The sequence below is a fragment of the Equus caballus genome, chromosome 6, assembly GCF_041296265.1.
Source record: "Equus caballus isolate H_3958 breed thoroughbred chromosome 6, TB-T2T, whole genome shotgun sequence".
Taxonomy (NCBI): domain Eukaryota; kingdom Metazoa; phylum Chordata; class Mammalia; order Perissodactyla; family Equidae; genus Equus; species Equus caballus.
The window spans coordinates 55,656,156-55,674,789 of record NC_091689.1 but is presented as its reverse complement, the minus strand read 5'-3'; the positions used below and the strand labels follow the sequence as shown (position 1 = coordinate 55,674,789).

General features: G+C 38.3%; 1 protein-coding gene and 1 long non-coding RNA gene across 3 annotated transcripts in view; both read left to right on the top strand.

Annotated features, from left to right (window-relative positions):
- Positions 1 to 18,634, top strand: part of RERG (RAS like estrogen regulated growth inhibitor) — a 113,806-nt gene that overhangs the window by 25,592 nt on the left and 69,580 nt on the right. The gene's annotated exons all lie outside the window — the stretch shown is intronic.
- Positions 2,336 to 5,502, top strand: LOC138924661 (uncharacterized). The gene is made up of 2 exons (XR_011439706.1): positions 2,336 to 3,850; positions 5,000 to 5,502. It is a non-coding gene; the product is annotated as an uncharacterized lncRNA (long non-coding RNA).

Genomic DNA, 18,634 nt, shown 5'->3' with positions numbered 1-18,634 from the left:
ATGAATGAGCGTAAGACATCTGGGACAGTGGCAAGATAGTTGCTTACAATAAAGCTTGGCATTTGTTCCTCCAACAGCTATTCAGCAGCCACAAGGTTGAACGCTGTGTTAGTTTCAGGGATTTAGCAGCTAACAAGCCAGACAGAGCCTGACAAAGCAATAAGTGCCAGGGAAAAGGAAATGCATGGTTCTATGGAAAAACATAGAAGCAACACTTAACTTAGGCTTAGGGGATCAGACATCATAGAGCTGAAGATGAGTATGGATTGGATTAGCCAAGTCAGGACTGGGTGCAGTGGTGGTGGGGGGGAGGCGTGTTCAGGATTGGGTGGAAGTAGGGATATGTTTCAGGAATAAGAAACTGCATAGCAAGAGTGGAGACAAGAGAAAACATGGAAAAACAAGGAAATAGTTAACTTGGCTGCATCATGGAGTTCCAGGGGAGTAAGAAAGGTAAGAGAAACCAGATCATGTTAAAAAGTTTGTAACTTAACCTGTGAAGGGCAGCTAGTAAAGAGCTCTAATCAGGGAGTGATGCTATCAGATTTATATTTGAGAAAAATTACTGGGGCTTCCCTGTGAGGAATAGATTATACAGGGGGAGGGAGAGGAGGGAGAGGAAGAGGAAGACCAATTAGGATAGTCCCCCTCAAGGGATGGCAATGGCCTTGACACAATGGCAAGTGCTTTAAAGAGAAAGGGGACAGGTTTAAGAGGTTTTAGGATGTTAGTGCTTGATGGTATAAGGGTGGTGAGGGAGAGAGAGTATTTACTGTTAAGAATGTTCAGTTCTACATCTAGAATCTGTGAGTCATTTCTTAGTCTATGCGTAGATCCATGCTGTCATGTATGGCAGTGGCCTGTGACTCAAACCTGATTGTCTGGAGAGGTATGATGATGCTTATGTGGGTATGACAGATGCAACTTAAGTGGACCCCTAATGAGTTACATCCCTTTCTCCTGAGTTTAGGCAGAAACTGTAATTTGCTTCTAATGAATAGAAAATGGCAAGGGTGATGGAATGTCACTTTTGTGAGTAAGTTACATTATATAAGACTCTATCTTAGCAGAGTGGAGCAAGGCCCTTGCTGGCCTTGAATGAGTAAGGTGCCATGTTGTGAGAAGGCTACATGGCAAGGAATTATGAGTAACCTCTAGGAGCTGAGGGTGGCCTGTGGCCGACAACCAGCAAAAGAGTGAACCTTAGTCCTACAATGTGAGCAAGTGAGTTCTACCAACAACCTGAAGAGGCTTGGAAGTTGACCTTTCCCAAGACAAGCCTCTGATGAGACCTCAGTTCCAACTGACACCTTATTTACAGCCTAGAGAGATCCTGAGAAGCATGATGAGACACCTGACACAAGAAACTATAAGATAATAAAGGGTGTTTTGAGCCACTAAGTTTGTGGTGATTTGTTATGCAGCCACAGAAAATGAATATGCTTGCTCCAGATGCCTTTGTTCCTTTTATGCATTTCCTTTCTTTAGCCCTGTCCATTATCTGGTCTTAAATCAGGGATCTTTCTTCTTGCTTTTATCTATCCTTATGTTTTCAGCTATTTAACCTGGTTGTTCCAAATATCAAAAACTCTCTTTGGCTTTAGTACCAGAACTGGATTAACTTACAAATTAAGGGACATCTTACAACCTGTGAACAACCTTAGAACTTTGATGTGTCCAATACCCGTTACCAGTGACATTTGCTTTGAGGTATTAGAGCACCCCAAAGGTCCTCTCACTGTTTAAACCCTGAGGACCCACTGTAGATCCAGGCTGGCTTCCCATGTTCTCCTATGCCCCTTACCAGAGGCCCTGTGGACCTAAGGTGCTTTCAGGCTTTACTTAAACTACCATCAACTGCTTTAATTCTTGTAGTTCTTTGAACCTCTCTAAGCTCATCCCTAACCTGGACTCTATATGGTGTACCCTCAACTCCTCCCTGTCTTACTGTTACTGAGAAAAGTGACATTTTAAATTACTCCTAGGAAATAGATAGATGATTATAAAAATAGCATGTTTGGGGATGTACAGAGTCTAAGAAACCATACAGATGTCTTAATGTCAAGTTCCCTGGTTTATTTCTTTGCTGAGATAGGTGATAACTAGGAGATTATGGCTTCCTACCTTTTCCATGAAGTTTTGAGGATGGGATTCACCAAGCTCTCCACTTCTTAGCCCTCACTTGTAGTGACGGTCATGCAAATTCCTCTCCCAGAAATCCCTTCTTCCTAACACTCTAGCTGTAGAACCGTTTATTCACCACCTACTGTATGCCAGTCACTGTCTCAGGCTCTGGGACTGTAGTAATAAAGAAAATAGTTAAAAACAATGGAATTTGTATTTTAAGGTGAAGGGCTATAACAAGAAAACAAATATTTACCAGGCACATTATGTCAGATGAGGATAGCTGTAATGGTAAAACATAAAGATGGGAATAGAGACAGAGTGTTGAGGTTCCAGTTTTAAACAGAGTAGTCAAAGAAGATTTCAATGAGAAGAGTGCATCTAAGCAAAGACCTGAAGAAAGTGAGGGGGTGGGTCATGCGGTTATCTGAATAAAGAGCCTTCTAAGGGAAGGGAACAGCAAGTACAAAGGTCTTATGTCTGCAAGGACACCAAGGAAGAAGGCCAGTCTAGGTGGAGAGGAGAGAGTAGAGTGCAGTGGAGTGGAGTGGAGGAAAGGAAAGAGGTCAGAGAGATTCTTGGGGGAAAACATATAGGTTCTTAGAGGTCACTGTAAAGACTTTGACTTTTAGTGGAATGAGATGAAAAGCAATGGGAATATTTTAAGCAGGGGCGTGACATAATATGGCTTACATTTTAATGGTACTACTTTTCTATACTAGGAATACAAGATGCTATGTGTTTGGGGAGGAGAGATTGAAAACAAAGGTAGGAACAGAGAGACCAGTTAGGAGGCTATTTCCATAATCTAGGTAGAACAGGGCAAATATAGAACATTTCCATCACCACAGAAAGTCCTGCTTGACTTATTGGGAAGAGGGACAATGTGGGGTACCTTAGCTTCCTTTGATGACTGATGTCAAGAGATCAAGGGATCTCTCTCTTTACTCTGAGAGAACATGGGAGTCTGGGGTGTTCTCTTAACTCCTGCCAATGGAGAATGGAAAGCCATGGAAGCGATAATAGTTTCCACCTTCTCTCAAGTAGAACATTATTTCTGTCTAAGAATTATAATTTTGGCTGGAAAAGCCCTTTTAAGGAAGAGCAAATAAAATCTTATTATTAAGCACGAATTTTAATATGGTATTGGTATAAGCACATATTATGTGCACCCATTATGTACTAAATAGAATTTAAATGATATCTCATTTTTATTTTCACACTAAGTCTGTAAAATATATTGTATCTCCATTTTTTTTGGTAAAGCCAAAGTTCAGAGAAGATGAATGATATGCTCAGAGTTAGTGTTGGAGCAAGAACTAATCCCAAAAATGATACCTCTTTCATTGATACACTTTCTATTGCCTCCTTTTGGGCATTTCTTCATGCGTGATGATCAAAGAAGACTGTTAATAGATTAGAAATCTTTGTATATGTGTTTCTGAAACTTCCTTAATGTATCTGTAGAGACACTGTGACCTTCTCCAAGTAACAGTGGTTACCCACGCTTGGATCTTTGAGCAGAGTGTGCTTTCTTATCCTTTGTCAAAAGCCTATTCTATTAACCATGAAAGATAAACATCTCTTCACCAAGAAGGCATTCAAGCTGACCATGTGAGAGAAAGAAAACACTGGTGGGAATGCATGAACATTGGATTGGGTGAGAGTGAGGGACAGAAGTTACGTTCTTGACTTTGCCACTAATTAACCTTGTGACCTTGTGCAAGTAAGTAATTCATCTTTCTGGGTATTTATTCCTCATCCTTAAAATAAGACTACTGCCTGTCTAAGAACCCATGCTAGCTCTGGGGCTCTATAACCCGGCTTGATGTCCTCTCTCCTTATTTACTCTGGTGGGAAGAAATTTTCTAGGTGTTTGTATCTTCGGTGTTTATTTCTTATTATAATAAAGTCCTACTTCAATGTAATTCTCCTAGTGCAACTCAAAAAAAGTTCTCAAAGTATTTAGTTTTGCTATTAAAAATAGCCAAAAATTGGGAGGTAAACATGATGTAATCCACACAGAAATCGAAATATAATGATGTACACCTGAAGTTTATATCATGTTATAAACCAATGTTACCTCAATTTAAAAAAACTAAAAACCTGAGTTCAAAAGTAGGCCAATTTTAATATGTGATATAATGAATTCTTATAAAATGAGAAAAATAGATAATTATGAAAACCGTGTAACAACATGGAAAATGTTAAGAAAAAATAAGACAAACACTAATTGAATCTAATTTATATTTACAGCTATATAAAAATTATGTGCTCAAATGAAAATAAATCAGAAGATTACAAATAAAAACGAAACCATTTAAAAAAAATAGCCAAATGACCAAGAAGCAGCAGTAAATGTGTATGGCCTTAATTCCCATTTGTACCTAATGTTGTCAAACTTAAGAGCTATCAGTGTTATGGTTTGTCACTGAAGCAGGAGAAAATTAGTGCTAAGACCTCAGACCTAAAGAACTTTCTGGCTGCCAGTCAAATTGTATGTAAATTTTGTATTAATATATTAATATTTAGCATTTAGTTGTGCTAAATACTGCATTTGTTCTCAGGTACACTGTAAGCTTTGCTCTCTGAAAAGATTATGAATCATCATTGTACCTGAATCCTATTTGTTGACTTGAATGCTGGTTCTACCTCCTCTTGAAAGCTCAATCTTTATGAAATCTATTCTTCCTCCCTTCCCACCTCCTCAAAAATTATCTTGGTCGTAACTCCCAGTTTAGCCTGGGGTAGTGGAAAAGTTTTATCCATAGTTAAGAGACTTGAATAGTGAGGGATGAACTAGACAGTCTAATTATCTCTGTAGGAATCTTAATTGAAACCAAACTATCCCCTGTGTTAATTTTTCTTTTAATAGGAAGAAAAAGAAGAAAGCAAACCAAACACCCAAGCCCTCCTCTGTTGTCTGCTTAATAGTGAAGTTAACAAGAGGCTTTTCCTGGGTATTATTCATTGACTGGGATCATTTTGGCTGTCCCCAGGGCCATCAACTCCTCCCAGCTGCTCCATTAATCTCTGGGAAATCCCCAGTGCTGAAACTGTCACTGTATAATTAAATGCTTTGTTATTTTCTGCATGGTCCTGGACTTTGGCAGCTTATTTTCATTAACAGCTGAGGCTGTTCTTTGTCACTTATTCCATATGGCTGTGAAGAAGTAGCCTTCAAATCTTTCCTCCTTTTTATTTCTTCGTCTTCTGCATCAAGCGTTTTCCTCCTCCTCCTCTTCTTTTTTCTCCTCCTCCTTCCTCTCTCCTTCTTCTTTCTCATTTCTTTGACTCAAAGGCAGATTATCTAAATAATGTATCAGATTGATATCAACTATTTGTTATTTTTCCTTTTTTTTTTTTGCTGAGGAAGATTCACCCTGAGCTAACATCTGTGCCAATCTTCCTCTATTTTGTATGTGAGTTGTTGCCACAGCACGGCCACGAACAAGTGGTGTAGGTCCATGCCCAGGATGCTGAACCCAGGCCTCTGAAGCAAAGTGCACTGAACTTAACCACTAGGCAATGGGGCCAGCCCCTAGTTTTACTTCTAACCTCTTCCTACTCAGAAGAAGATTTAAAACTTTAGAATGAAATGTGCATTGCTTTTTAATTTTTTCCTCAAAAGTTAATCATTGGCTTGAGCCCGTGATCCAGCAAACATCCAGAAAATATGGATTGCTATAAAAGCTGACTAGGGAAAAATTAATCACATTTCTTGATGTTGTCATCATGCTGGTAATTTCTTAATTGTAGTCTCAAGGACCATACCCTGATAATACAGGAAGGTATTTTAAAATCATTATTTTTCCCCAGAAAGTTCAACCTCAGAATTTTCCCTTGAGATTCCCTATTTTTGCTCAAAAATGCTGCGATTGCTTCATACAGGTTGGAGAGGTTTCTTGACACTAAGTGACGTGTCTTCCCCTGGGGAAGGTAGTGGCAGCCCAGAAGAGGTAGGGCAGTGAGGGGCACTAAGAGCAGGTGGTCACTGAATGGGATTGTAGTTGAAGTCCCTAAGGGGCTTCCCTACCCATTTCTTCATCCCGTGTCCGTTGGTTCACAGCCTTTGGGTGCACAGTAGAATGAGGTGGGGAAGCTTTAAAAATCTTGATTTCTAGGCCACACCCAAGACCCATGTGAGAGGCAATTGTTATGGGGAAAGAGCATTAATTTAGTAACTCCAAAGAAGAAATTGCTGAGAAGTGGCTAAGAGTTCCACAGGTATAAGTTTGGCAGCTGCCTAGCGATCTCATTTTCTCCTAGAAGGGAGGCAGTATAGCGGAGCAGGTAATGCGTGGGCTCTGGAGTATGACCTACATAAGAACTGATGCTGCTGCCTACAAACCTGGAGCAAGACTCTTGACCTCCCTGAGCCTCAGTTCTCTCATTGGTAAATGGGAATAATTATACCTAGTCTATATGTTTGCCATGAAGTTTAATAAGAAAACACTTATAAAGTGTGCAGAGAATGTGCAGCACTTCTTAAGCCCCCAGAAATTCATTCAGGTGTTGTTTAGTATGATGACTCTCCTCCACATGTCACTTCTGCTCCATGCTCTCTTTTCTCCCATAACCTCACAGGATGTGGTCCGTTATTCACAGTTCTCTTTCACGCCTCTGTAGTTTTCTACACGTTTTTCATTCTAACCACAAGAAGCTATCCCCTTTGACAGTTTACTTGCCAAACTAATACTTATACTTCAAGGCTTAGCTCGGTTTCTACCTGTGAAACTTAAGTTCTAATCAGACTTAGTACTCCTTTCATAACTTTCCTCCTGAACTTTGTACTTGCCTTGAAAAGGGCAAAAAGTATGATGATGGTTTGAAGTCCCATCTGTCTTCTCACTAGATTCTAGTTATTAAGGGCAGGAGTTCAATTCTTTTGTGTCCCAATGCCTAGCACAATAACCAGCACAGAGTAAGTGTTCAATATATATTTTTCAAATAAATGAACAAAGGGTTCTTTTAATATATTTTTCAAAAAAAGGTTGGAGTTGCCCAGAACACTATCAGGAGTCAGAAAGGAGAGGAAGGCACTGAGAACTAGTCTTCCAAAGGTGGAGATTACCTAGTAGTCAGAAAAAAGAAGCTTGGGAGATGAAAAGAGGACGGTCGAATGCCATTAGCCTGTCAAGGAAAAGTGTTTTGATTGCTTATGGAGAGTTCAAATTTAATTAATTAAACTGAATTGAATTCAAAGTTCCTAAGGAGCTTCCATACCCATGTTGCTTCCCTTGTTCCCTGACTCTCAACCTGTGGGTGCACATAGGAATTACTTGTGCTTTTAAAAAACCTTAGGCAACATCCTAGACCAAGCATGAGCATTTTTTAAAGTTCTGCTAGTGACTTCAGTGAGAAGCCAAGGTTGAGAGCCATTGCCCAGCACAGAACCTAGCTTAGTTCCTTGCTCACATTAGAGGCTCAAAATCTGTTTTCTAATTGCATAACTGAACCTTTCACTCATTACCCGACTCCCTCTTCATAGCCAAGAATGAGAGCAAATAGCAGTGTTTTCCAAATACTGAATTAATCAGCTCTACAAGTCTTCAAAACAGACAGGAGCAACTAATTTGTAGCTTTAGGGAATGAGTCTTTGTTCTGACTATTTTTTGTATGCTCATCTTTGCTGTCAAACTAATATATTATGTTCTTTGAGTGGTAACACAACTCTGAAACTATTGTGCATAAAATGGCATTTCAGGGAGGAAAACAGAGTAATGGGGCCTCTATTTCTGCCAATTGATCATTCAGGTATCTTGTCACCCTTACCAAAGCAAACAGATGATTCGCCCGTGTAGACACTGACTGTTCAGCACGTAAAGGCTGCTAAGCATTCCCCAAAACTGTTGCTCTGAACTTAATTGCTGGTGTCAGTGTAGAATTGCACAGCATCATATGGTAAAGGGAAGAATCCATGAGGATCAAGATAACCTTCGCTCCTAGAAGCCAGAGAATGTTTATTGCACATTTGAGGATAGGAGGTGAAAGAAGAAAGGAGATGCGGGGGAGAACCATTTTTAATTCTGACTTGCCTTACCATTTCAGAAGTCAAGGAATACTAACTTCCAACTAAATTTCAGAGCCTATGGATTCATGTTGAAACATGAAATGCCAATATGCTGCTGATTGCTTCTGGAACACTTGCATGCCATAGAGAGAAACATTTAAAAGCTCCTCTTTCATCAGTATTCTTTGAGGGGGTGGAAAGGATGGTCCTTATAGATTGGCAAAGATGAATATTATTAGGCTGATTGACTTTTCATTGTTCAGAAGTGCATTACGGTAGAAGAAGCAGTTTAACTCTTTAATCTCCAAAGATATTTAAGGTAATATCTTGAACCTTTTGTGGCTAAGACCCAATATTATAAAGATTGATGATGCTTGTATTAGTTTTCTGTTGCTGCATAGCAAATTACCACGCATTTAGTGACTTAACACAATACCTACTTATTATCTCACAGTTTTCATGGGCCAGTAGCCCGGGATCATCTTAGGTGGGTCTCAGCTAAGGGTCTCAATGCAAGTGTCAGCTGGGGTGCATTCTCATCTAGAGAATTGACCAGGGAAAAATCTGCTTCCAAGCTCATTTAGGATTTTGACAGAATTCATTTCTTTGCAGCTGTATGCCTGAGGTCCCTGTTTTCTTGTTGACTGTCAAACAGGGACCTCTCTCAGCTCTGAAGGTGTCAGTTCTTTGCCACGTGGCCTTCTCATAACATGGCAGCTTGCCTCTTCAAAGAAGTAAGGGAATCCCTCTCATTCCAGTCTGATGTAACATAACATAATTACGGGAGTGACATCTCATCACTTTGCCATATTCTATTGGTTAAAAGCCAGGTATAGGTTCCACACTCAAGAAGAGTTGTGAGGGGAGGCGTGTACACAAAGTTGTGATGAATTGCTGTGACCCTAGGGTATGTGTTCACCACAGTATTCTAAATAGGCATTTTGCTAAAGTTGTTAATTTATTAGAACCAACTCTGTAAAGGTGGCATCGTGTGGAGTAAAAGAAAGAGCATTGGGATTAATGTGCTCTGCAATTATATGGCTCCATGGCCTTAGACTAGTTACTTAAGCTTTGACACTCAGCTTATCTCCAGTAAAATGGGAACAACTAACATTACTATAAAGAGTTGTAAATATAAAATTACATATGTATTTGAAAGTTCTTGTAAGTTGTTTAATAAATCTTAGTTTCCATTAACTAGAGTGATCAATAGAGATTGTTTTAATATGTCTTGCCCTTAAAAACCCAAGATCAAGTCACCAAGACTAAAGCCTTCTTTATTTAACTCAATTTCTGGAATTTTATCTGTAACTTAGCTGGAAATAGTACTTTATTTTCTCTGGCAAATATGAACTCCTTTACACAAGATCAGCCTCCAGTTAAATCTCCCGGGGCCAGATCATATAGAGGGAAAATAATCAGACAGAGGTACCTTAATTATCATAGGCTTTTTCCCTGCCTACAAAAAAAGATGAAAGAGGCACATTTTTTAACATGAAGAGATAATGAAGATCTTAGAATATCAAGCTGTAGGTCACAGAATTTCATCCCATCCTGTTCCTTTTGGAGAAGTTGATTGAGGTTTGGGTTGCTAAAGGACACTATTTTAGGAATGTAGACCATCTCTCAAGAGCAAAGAAACTAAATAGTTTGTCTTCTATATTCCGGTTATATATTGAAACATTGAAGCATTTGGGTTCAATTTATGTGTATCTGGCAATTGTGGCAATCCACATAAGATCTAATGTTTTGGGGAAAAAATATTATATAAACTTAGCCATCAGAAAAAAAATCATGGGCATACACTCTTCACTGAGACCTTGTCCACTTAGCAATGAAGGAAACTTTGGGGGAATCACAGGGAGGCTGTTATTGCAGGGTTTAATCTGTGTTTGACAAATTACTGGAACTGCTTTTCTGTCACTTTCCATCAGAGCCTTATATAAGGTTAAGGGAAAATAAAATTACATGTTAAACAGAGTGTCTTTTTTTGTGCCTGCACCCTCTCTTTCTTGTGGTACTTCGAGTCATGCCGTCTAAGAGAGACGTTATAAGTACCTCAGTTCATATTCTGAAAGAACTCTTGAGAGTTGGCCCTCTTAAGAAGTAAGAAGTACAGGAAAATCCCGCATTTGCCCCCAAACTGACTTGGTGAGATGCATTTTTCACAATTCACCTCTGACTGCTTTTATGACACATCTTCTGTCATTATGATTTGCTGTCACTGGATGCTATTAAATTCATCAGTTCAAACGCATTCTGTTCCCCGGTTTATGGCTTGTAATAATGATCTGGATCTCGGCACATTCCTGATAAATTAGGTCCGGATGATCACGTAGCATGCATGGGGAAGAAGGTTTAGTGGATTAAAAAATTTCAGACATTCTGGTTTATTGTATCTTCTCTATAAAAAATTTACATCTGTGATATTCCTTTTTTTTTTTTAAAAGCAAGTGAGAGTTTAGAAAAGCAAATGACATCCATTTGAGGGTCAATAAGACCATCTTCCTGGAAAACTAGTCCTATTGGCAAAGGAACGCCTTTCCCTTTTGTTTGCAATTGGCTCATTTGTATTAACTACCTGTCACTATTGTACTACTATGTTATTCACATTGTAGAAAATATATAAAAGTAGAAATTTTTAAAAGATGAAATTAAAATTAATAGAAACAGAAGTTTGAATATTTGCTTCCTGCATCCCTTTGGAGACTACGGGCATGGATGAGGAAATGGACTAAAAGGCATTATGTTATCACTCATTTCTTCCCTTCTCCCTTTTGTGCTCACTATCAGGTTCTGACTCATGAGTGTCATTGAGTTTGATGTGTGTCTGTTGGTTGCAGGAACTGGAGAGTGATAGCAGTGTAGAGTGGGTTTCCATAAATTCACTTCACACATTTTACTTTTAGAAAAGTTACTTGGCTTCCTACAAAAATTTAATCAGGAAACAGAGACATTAAGTGTTTGCTTCCAGGCTCCTCATTATACTCTTCATAGAAGATGAAGAGATACATAGTTCTGATAAAAGTGGGCGTTGTTCCCATCTGGGTTCCTGGCAGGCTAACGCTAAAATGTGGGAGCTTAGGGTGAATCAGCTGAGCTTCTGCTTTCTACACTATTCATGGGCCTGTTGTAAGAGCTGTGCTTTTTATGGATTTAGAATAAACTGTCATAACATCGGTTTTCATAAATAATATATGAAGGCCAGTTATTTAAAGAAAAGAAAATATCTTAATAGCTTTCTAATTTTTTAACACCTCAGAATGACAGATTGTAGAATAAACATGCTATAGGCCTAAAACTGTACATAACATCAGGAAAATATTCTTCCTGGGTTAGAAATTATACACCTGAACTAGAAGTTTGGATCGAATGCCATAATTTATGCCTTCACTGGTTTTCTTTCACTAAAAATTGAGATCGATGCCTATATTTCTTGACTGCCAAAAAGACTTTTCTTTATCGGTATGTATTTAAGAAAGATGATGCAAATTACTGAGTTGCAAAAATGGCATAGAATGAGTATGCCATTACATATATAAACTTGTATATGAAATTATTTTTATTAAGCACTGACTTTTTAAAATTCTATGCTAAATAGATTAATCAGTTTTAATACTCTAGTGCTTTCTTGATCAAAGATTATGTTATGTTCTCCTGCCTGTCTCACAGGTTTATGTTAAAATTTAAATGATATCATGGCTGAAAAGACATTTCCTAAGCCATTAAAGATATGATAATGAATTATTATGATTACATTCTGTATGATTACATATTTTTATATTATTCTTAGATTTCATCTTATTATTATTACACTCATTGCAATTTAGGTCTTCTGTTCCACATATCATCTTCCATCCCACTTTTTCATAATGTTTGGACAGGAATCTCCCATTAATACCTTCTTAATGAGATAATGTCTGCAAAAATATTTTGAGATCATCAGGAAGTGAAAGATCATTATTGTTAAGTCAGAATGTAAAGATGAACAGTTTATATCACTTGATGTCATTCTAGAATCAACATGTATATGTAGAAAGCACATGTTTTGCAATGTAGCAGTTGGCTCATCTTTCCTATAACTGTGTATTTTTAATGCCTTTAGATGAAGAAAGAAGAACGTGCCCTTTATGATGTGATCTTATATCTCTGAGTCAATATTTGTTTATTTTTTAACCTCTGAAACTCTTATTAGCCAACAGTTATCCTTTGGTCTCCTTATGTTGAAGACTGGGAAGGAATTACTTGGTGTGGATAGATAGTTCTTTTAGCAAGAAGCCAGGAGACCCCTTTCAAGCTTAATCTGCCAGTTATTTTCTTCTTCTGAGATAAAATTGTCTCATGAACTGTAATTTAATTCTTCAAAGTACAAAAGGCAAAATGATTGAATTTCCTGATAGCTCCTGCCAGTGGTCATAATGACCACTCTGGTTCCAGAGTTTACTTTGCGAATAGCAAAGCCGTTCGGCCACACCTTTGAGATGACCTCACAGGGCATTTTCCACCTGCCTGTCTGTGTGACATCACTTGTCACCTTTTCTCCATTCTCTGCTCTCTCGTCACTGACATAAGCTTAGATGGCCACCCCAGCAGGCTTTATCATTTCCTTTCTTCCGATATGGGGTGGAGAGTAGGTTCATCCAGACATAATAATAAAATCTAACATTTATTGAGCTCTTCTGATATTCAAGGAATTGTTCTAAACACTTTGTGTATATGAATTAGTTTCTTAACAACCCCGTGAAATAGCCAACATTATCCCTGCTTACAGATGGGGAAATTGAGGAGAAGAGGTTAAGTGAGTGGCCAGGATTTGAAGCCTAGCAGCCCTGGCTGCCAACACCCTACACTGTGTCCTTATAATAACTCATTGCTTACTCTTTAAGTCTGGAAAGCCCAGCTATTAGCAATCTTGATGAATGGGGTATCTGTGAACACAAACAAGGAAGCAAACCTCATGCCAGCTTTTGAATTGGATGTGGAATTTCATAAAAGTATTCCAGCTTAATATTTCACATATTGTTTGGATTATTAAGATTTTTCAGGATGAAGAAGATTAGCTTGCTGGCTGTTGGGTTCCTGGGTTAAATCCACATGACTCAGGCATTATGGGACTCGCTCAGGGCCTCCTCTGTCCTGGGAGGGTTGAGGGTTTTATTTGGACTGCTACATGTGTGCTGGTTCTAAATGAAACCAGAGTCTCAGATGCAGAAGGTGAACCAAAAACAGATTTTCAAAGCTATTGATGTCTGTGTTCAGTTTCTTCCTGGCTAAAGGACGTTTCCCAAAGGGAAGAGAAAAAGTGGAAAAAATGAGTGTCTGGATGCAATAGAATTGTCACTATTCATCATTTGTACATGTTAGAAGAATTGAGACTGAGAACATGTGAAATATCTTTATAACTCATGGTCTGCCTAACATCTAGAAGCAACCTGGCTGTGTGGTCTTATTCCTCAGTTTGGATAAAGAATACTGGAAAATTCTGCTTTCCGCTCACAAAGCTGGGAGCCCCTCCATCTGCCCCTTACCACCTCAGAAGGGGAAGATACATCCCCATGGAGTCAGGAGTGAGGTTTCCATCCTGAGTGAGGCTGACAGATCCGCCTCAGAGATTTCGTAGTCAGGAGTGCAAGGGACAGATCGGGGTTCAGAATCCCCGAGTTCCTAGCAGATAGGAGGGCTCCACATCATTCCTATTGACTTGAACCGTTGTGAGTTCAGGCTCAAAGCCTGTGCCTCCAGTTAGAGGGTGCCATGGATGATTTATTAGGTTTTCCTGAAGGCCGTAGATTTTGCATTTGAACATTCTTGGCCCCAGTCTTCAGAGCTACTGCTTGCAGGAAGCTCGGCTCTCGGGCCTGTGCAGAGAGGCAGGGCCTCTCCTTATGCCAGAGCCAGAGCCAGTAGCTCAGGCCTCTCCACTCAGGGCTCCAGCTCTTCCACTTCTTAATCCATGACAAGAAGGAGTGGTTTGAAGGCTCTTGAGGGACTGAATGGCCCAGGGCAGGGGCTCCCAGGACCCACAATGGATGAACCTTGTGGTTTCTTTCCACCCTGGAAATAGGGCTCCATCTTTTCTTGTTTTTTTTTTTTTTTTAATATTGTCATATTCTTTTTTTTTTTTTTGAAGGTATACAGTTTTTCGTGAGGAAGATTGGCCCTGAGCTAACATCTGTTGCCAATCTTCCTCTCTTTTTTTTTCTCTCCTCAAAGCCCCAGTACATAGTTATATATCCTAGTTGTAAGTCATTCTAGTTCTTCTATGTGGGATGCCACCACAGCGTGGCTTGATGAGCCATGTGTAGGTCCATGCCTAGGATCCGGACCAGTGAACCCTGGACCAATGAAACGGGAGCACACAAACCTAACCACTTGGCCGCAGGGCCGGCCCCAGGGCTCCATCTTTATTTTTGGTTTTATAATTCAAACCTTTGTTCACTTCCTGTGTGAGCCCTTTGCAGTAAAATTCCAAGGTCTCAAGTGCTTGTGGAATAATATTCCTCTCTGTTTGAAAAGACAATATTACGTTATATTTCTCGACTTTCCCGTTTAGGAAAAGCTAAACTTCTAGCTAAGGAATTCTGTTATCCTATCTTTTTTTCTTTCATTTTCTTCCACTGGAAACCTCTCCAAATCGGTTCATATGTGTGAATGTCATCTCTTCTTCCTCTGTCTTCTCAAAACCACTAAACTCAACCCACCTGCTTTTCATTATGACTTTGGCCTGGCCACTGACCCTGATGATCTGGGTCCAAGCTTATGAAGTGCTGTTCTATGTGCTTCATGCAAAGTCCAGACACAAACTTTTGGAGCTCCCACTGTGCAGTGGATAAGCTGCAATAAAGCATGACTATAACTGGAGCTGCCCACACTATATCCCCTAGTGTCTCATTTTGCTTTCTCTGTTGATTGGTAATTTTCTCCATGAAAAGCAGTGAATCACTCTGTTGTGGCTTTCAGGGATGGCAATTGGAATAAGAAAACCCATAGACATTTTCTCACGTCTCTTAATGCCTTGATATTTTTGGATGTTACGTGGCAGCAAGCAAATGTTTCCAAACAATTTTTTGGAGAAAGATGCAACCTAATGTGGAAGATAATGCATTCAGGGGAATAAGCCAGATACTTCAAAAAATTTTAGTGGAAATTCAGAAAATTTATACATTTAATTGCAGCACTGTGGGCAGAAGACTGCTTTTGAGCAGGTATAGAACTCTCATTTGGACTTGAACAGTGATTGACGGCAGAGATCTAAATGCAGTTCTACAGTTCAATTTCGATAGATGAAAGCAGTGCAGAGTCCTAGCTTTTAGCCTTTCTCCAAACTGCATTGGCTTTTGAGACCTTTTGTTCCAAATTGCCTTTGAGATTGCAAAAAGTTATGGCTGATCACGTAAAGAGAAAATCACTGCTGTCTTTTAAAGCAATTGTATTAATTAAAGGACAATAGAGGGGTTTAACTTGGTCCCAGGATAGCTAAGAAGTAGCCACTCTGCACCCGCCCAACACACACATACACATACATTCCTAACACCCATTCTTCCCCACCCCCCATAAGCACACACTCTCTCTTGCTCTCTCCCTTCCCTTCCTTCTTTCTTTTACTTCTACATTTCTGATGTCCAAAGTCTTCACATAACTGGGCCACAGGGAAACAACTGTGTTTTAGGCAATACATCAGCAAGAGAAGTAATATTATAATTTCAACTCAAATTCTTAGTAATTAATTAAGTTTTACTGTACACATTCACTTCTTATAACTGAGATAAAAGAGTTGACCTCATTTTTAACACAGCTATCACTCCAGAAAAGAAAGCAGCTATTTGTTGATAGGGCTAACATTTTCAGGAAAGCATATTTTTTTCACAGTTCTAATGGGATGGTCCCTTTATGGAATCTCCATGTAAACTTGAGGAACTTGGAGAATGTTGCTGTGCACATGTCCAGGATGAATGTCTTGGAGGTTTGTAGGAGTCAAACTTTCCTTTCAATACAGTCCTTTAATTTATGTTTATGATTTGGTCCTCACGACAGGTATCATTATCCGTATTTTACAGATGAGGAAATTGAGGGTCAAATGTAATAACTAACTTGTATAAAGTCACACAGTTAGTTAGTAAAAGATGAACCTGGAACTTGAATCTAGGCCTCTATGAATCCAAAGCACATTCTCTCCCCAAATAAAACACTAGTCTATAAAATTAATGAAACAAACAAACAGACAGACATTGTGTTGAGTGTCTTTCTTGATACTGTATTGATCATTTCTGATACTTTAATTTTGCAGAGTATAGATCAAGTCCATTCATTAGTGCCAAGGTCCCAGTCTTTATATTTTTACTAGAGATCCAAAGAAATATACAAAAGAAATATTGCAGAAAACCTAATGATGTCAGTTTAAGTGGAGTGAGAAGTCAGGATGTTTCAGTTAGAAGAATGATTGAAATGAATAAGAAGAATGTAGTTAGCCATTTCTAGAGAGCTGCTCTTGGATTTATTTCGTTATAGAATCAAGTTCGTAATACGTAGTCAAAAGGAGAGAACTGCAGGGTATTCCTCCATTATACCATTTAGCTTCCGCCTTTCCTACTCCACTTCAGCAGTGAAAACATGAAATCTGTTCCTTCACTCATCCAGGGAAGGATTTTAACCTATTTGGGAAAAAAGCTAAAAAGGGCAGATCTGGGGATTATAGCATTTAAATATCTAAATTATGCTTCCAAATCCCTTGTTCTATGTGCTCTGTGCTTCTGGTTAATACTACAAACAGCAAGGTGTAATATCATGGTTATAAGCAGCAAAAATAATTTAATAAATGATACAAGTTGAAAAGAAAGAGATGGAATGAGAGAGAACACAATTTTAGTCTTTCACTTTGTCTCTTCTTCATTCCTGATGTCCTTCATAGGCTCTATCTCTCCAAATATTTTCTTGGGCTTCGCTCTAGATTTTAATGTGTAACCTAGGTGTTTATAAGATAGAAGCTTGATAACAAATGTTTCTTTAAGCTCACAGCATAGGTTTCTTCAATTCTAAAATATACTGTGATCATTTTTGCTGCCTTTCATGTTCAAACATGGAGCCATTGCACTTAGAAATATTCTTTGAAGTATTCTGTTAAGCAGTGCTATGAATTTCAGAAAAAACTCATAAATAAATTACTAACTTATAGAGGGAGAATTTTTACGTATGAGTTTTAAAGTTTTTAAGAAATTAGAAGTTACCATGCCAACATATATTCTTAAATTTATTTGAAAGTAAACAAAGGATTATGCACACCTGTATATCATTTAGATATAGAAAATTGAGTGAGGATATTTTCAATAAAATCAACCATTTTCATACATTATGATAACATTTTAATAAGATGTCAGAAAGGTTTAGTGGCCAAATAAATTTGTTTACCCTTTTTGCATTCTTGGTATTTAGGGGGTGTATGTGTATGTTTGTGTGTGTGTGTGTGTGTGTGTGTGTGTGTGGTTAGTTAATGGTAATGAGTTCTTTTATTGAAAGATCAAATATTAGAAAGGTATTCTAAGGTAATGCATTTCCCAATGGAAGAAGAAATCTTAACATTAATCTAGTTTCTTTTGAAAAAATTAAGATATCTTTAAAGAATAATAAAATAACAGGTTAAATTTTGTGTGTGCTGGTAATTAAATCTTTATAATCATGAAAGATAGATGGATTTTTTTTCTTTTTTCATTGTTTTCTAAAGTCTTCACAGACATTGTGGTGTGCAGTTGGGAAAATGTTTTTCAGCAGACCAGTCTTCTGGTCATTTTAAAATTCCAATGTACCCAAGTACCTGACCTCCAATAGAGAAAAACTAACATTTCGGCATTTATTTTTACAATTTTCATTATCCAGTGTCCTACTTTAATCTGATATGAATCTGTGTAGATTCACATACTCAAACAGGTTTGTACACTGATAAACAACAGCAATATAAGCATAATACCTATTACAGGGGAGATGGAAAAGCCTTCCTATGTTCTGCAAAGGTCTGATCACATAGGACTATTGTGTTCTGTTCTGGGTACCAATGGTAAAAAAGGCGTAACCAAAATAGGGAGAAATAAAGGAGATAGAATCTCTTTTATAATATGAGGAACTATGTGATATGAGGAAGGGGCTGGAAAAAAGTAGGAAAATTTAGGTTTCTGCCACATGTCATAAATTCATGAATGTTGAACTAAAATATATAATCACTTAAGTAAATTAAATGACAATAAAGATCAAGAATCATTGCTAATATATGAAAAATTTCAATCAAATTCCATTTCCCTTTAAGAATAAATAATGGTCAGGGACTTCTGGAATGGCAGAATGAGAACCTCTGTAAATTCACTCCTCCATAGTAATAATGAAAACACTGGCAAAATCATCAAAATCAACTTTTTAAAACTCTAGAAATTAACCAAAGTTTTATAACAATCTGAAAGGAGTTTATTCAGGAAAAACTACTGAACTTCATTAAGAACTATAGAGTTTGTG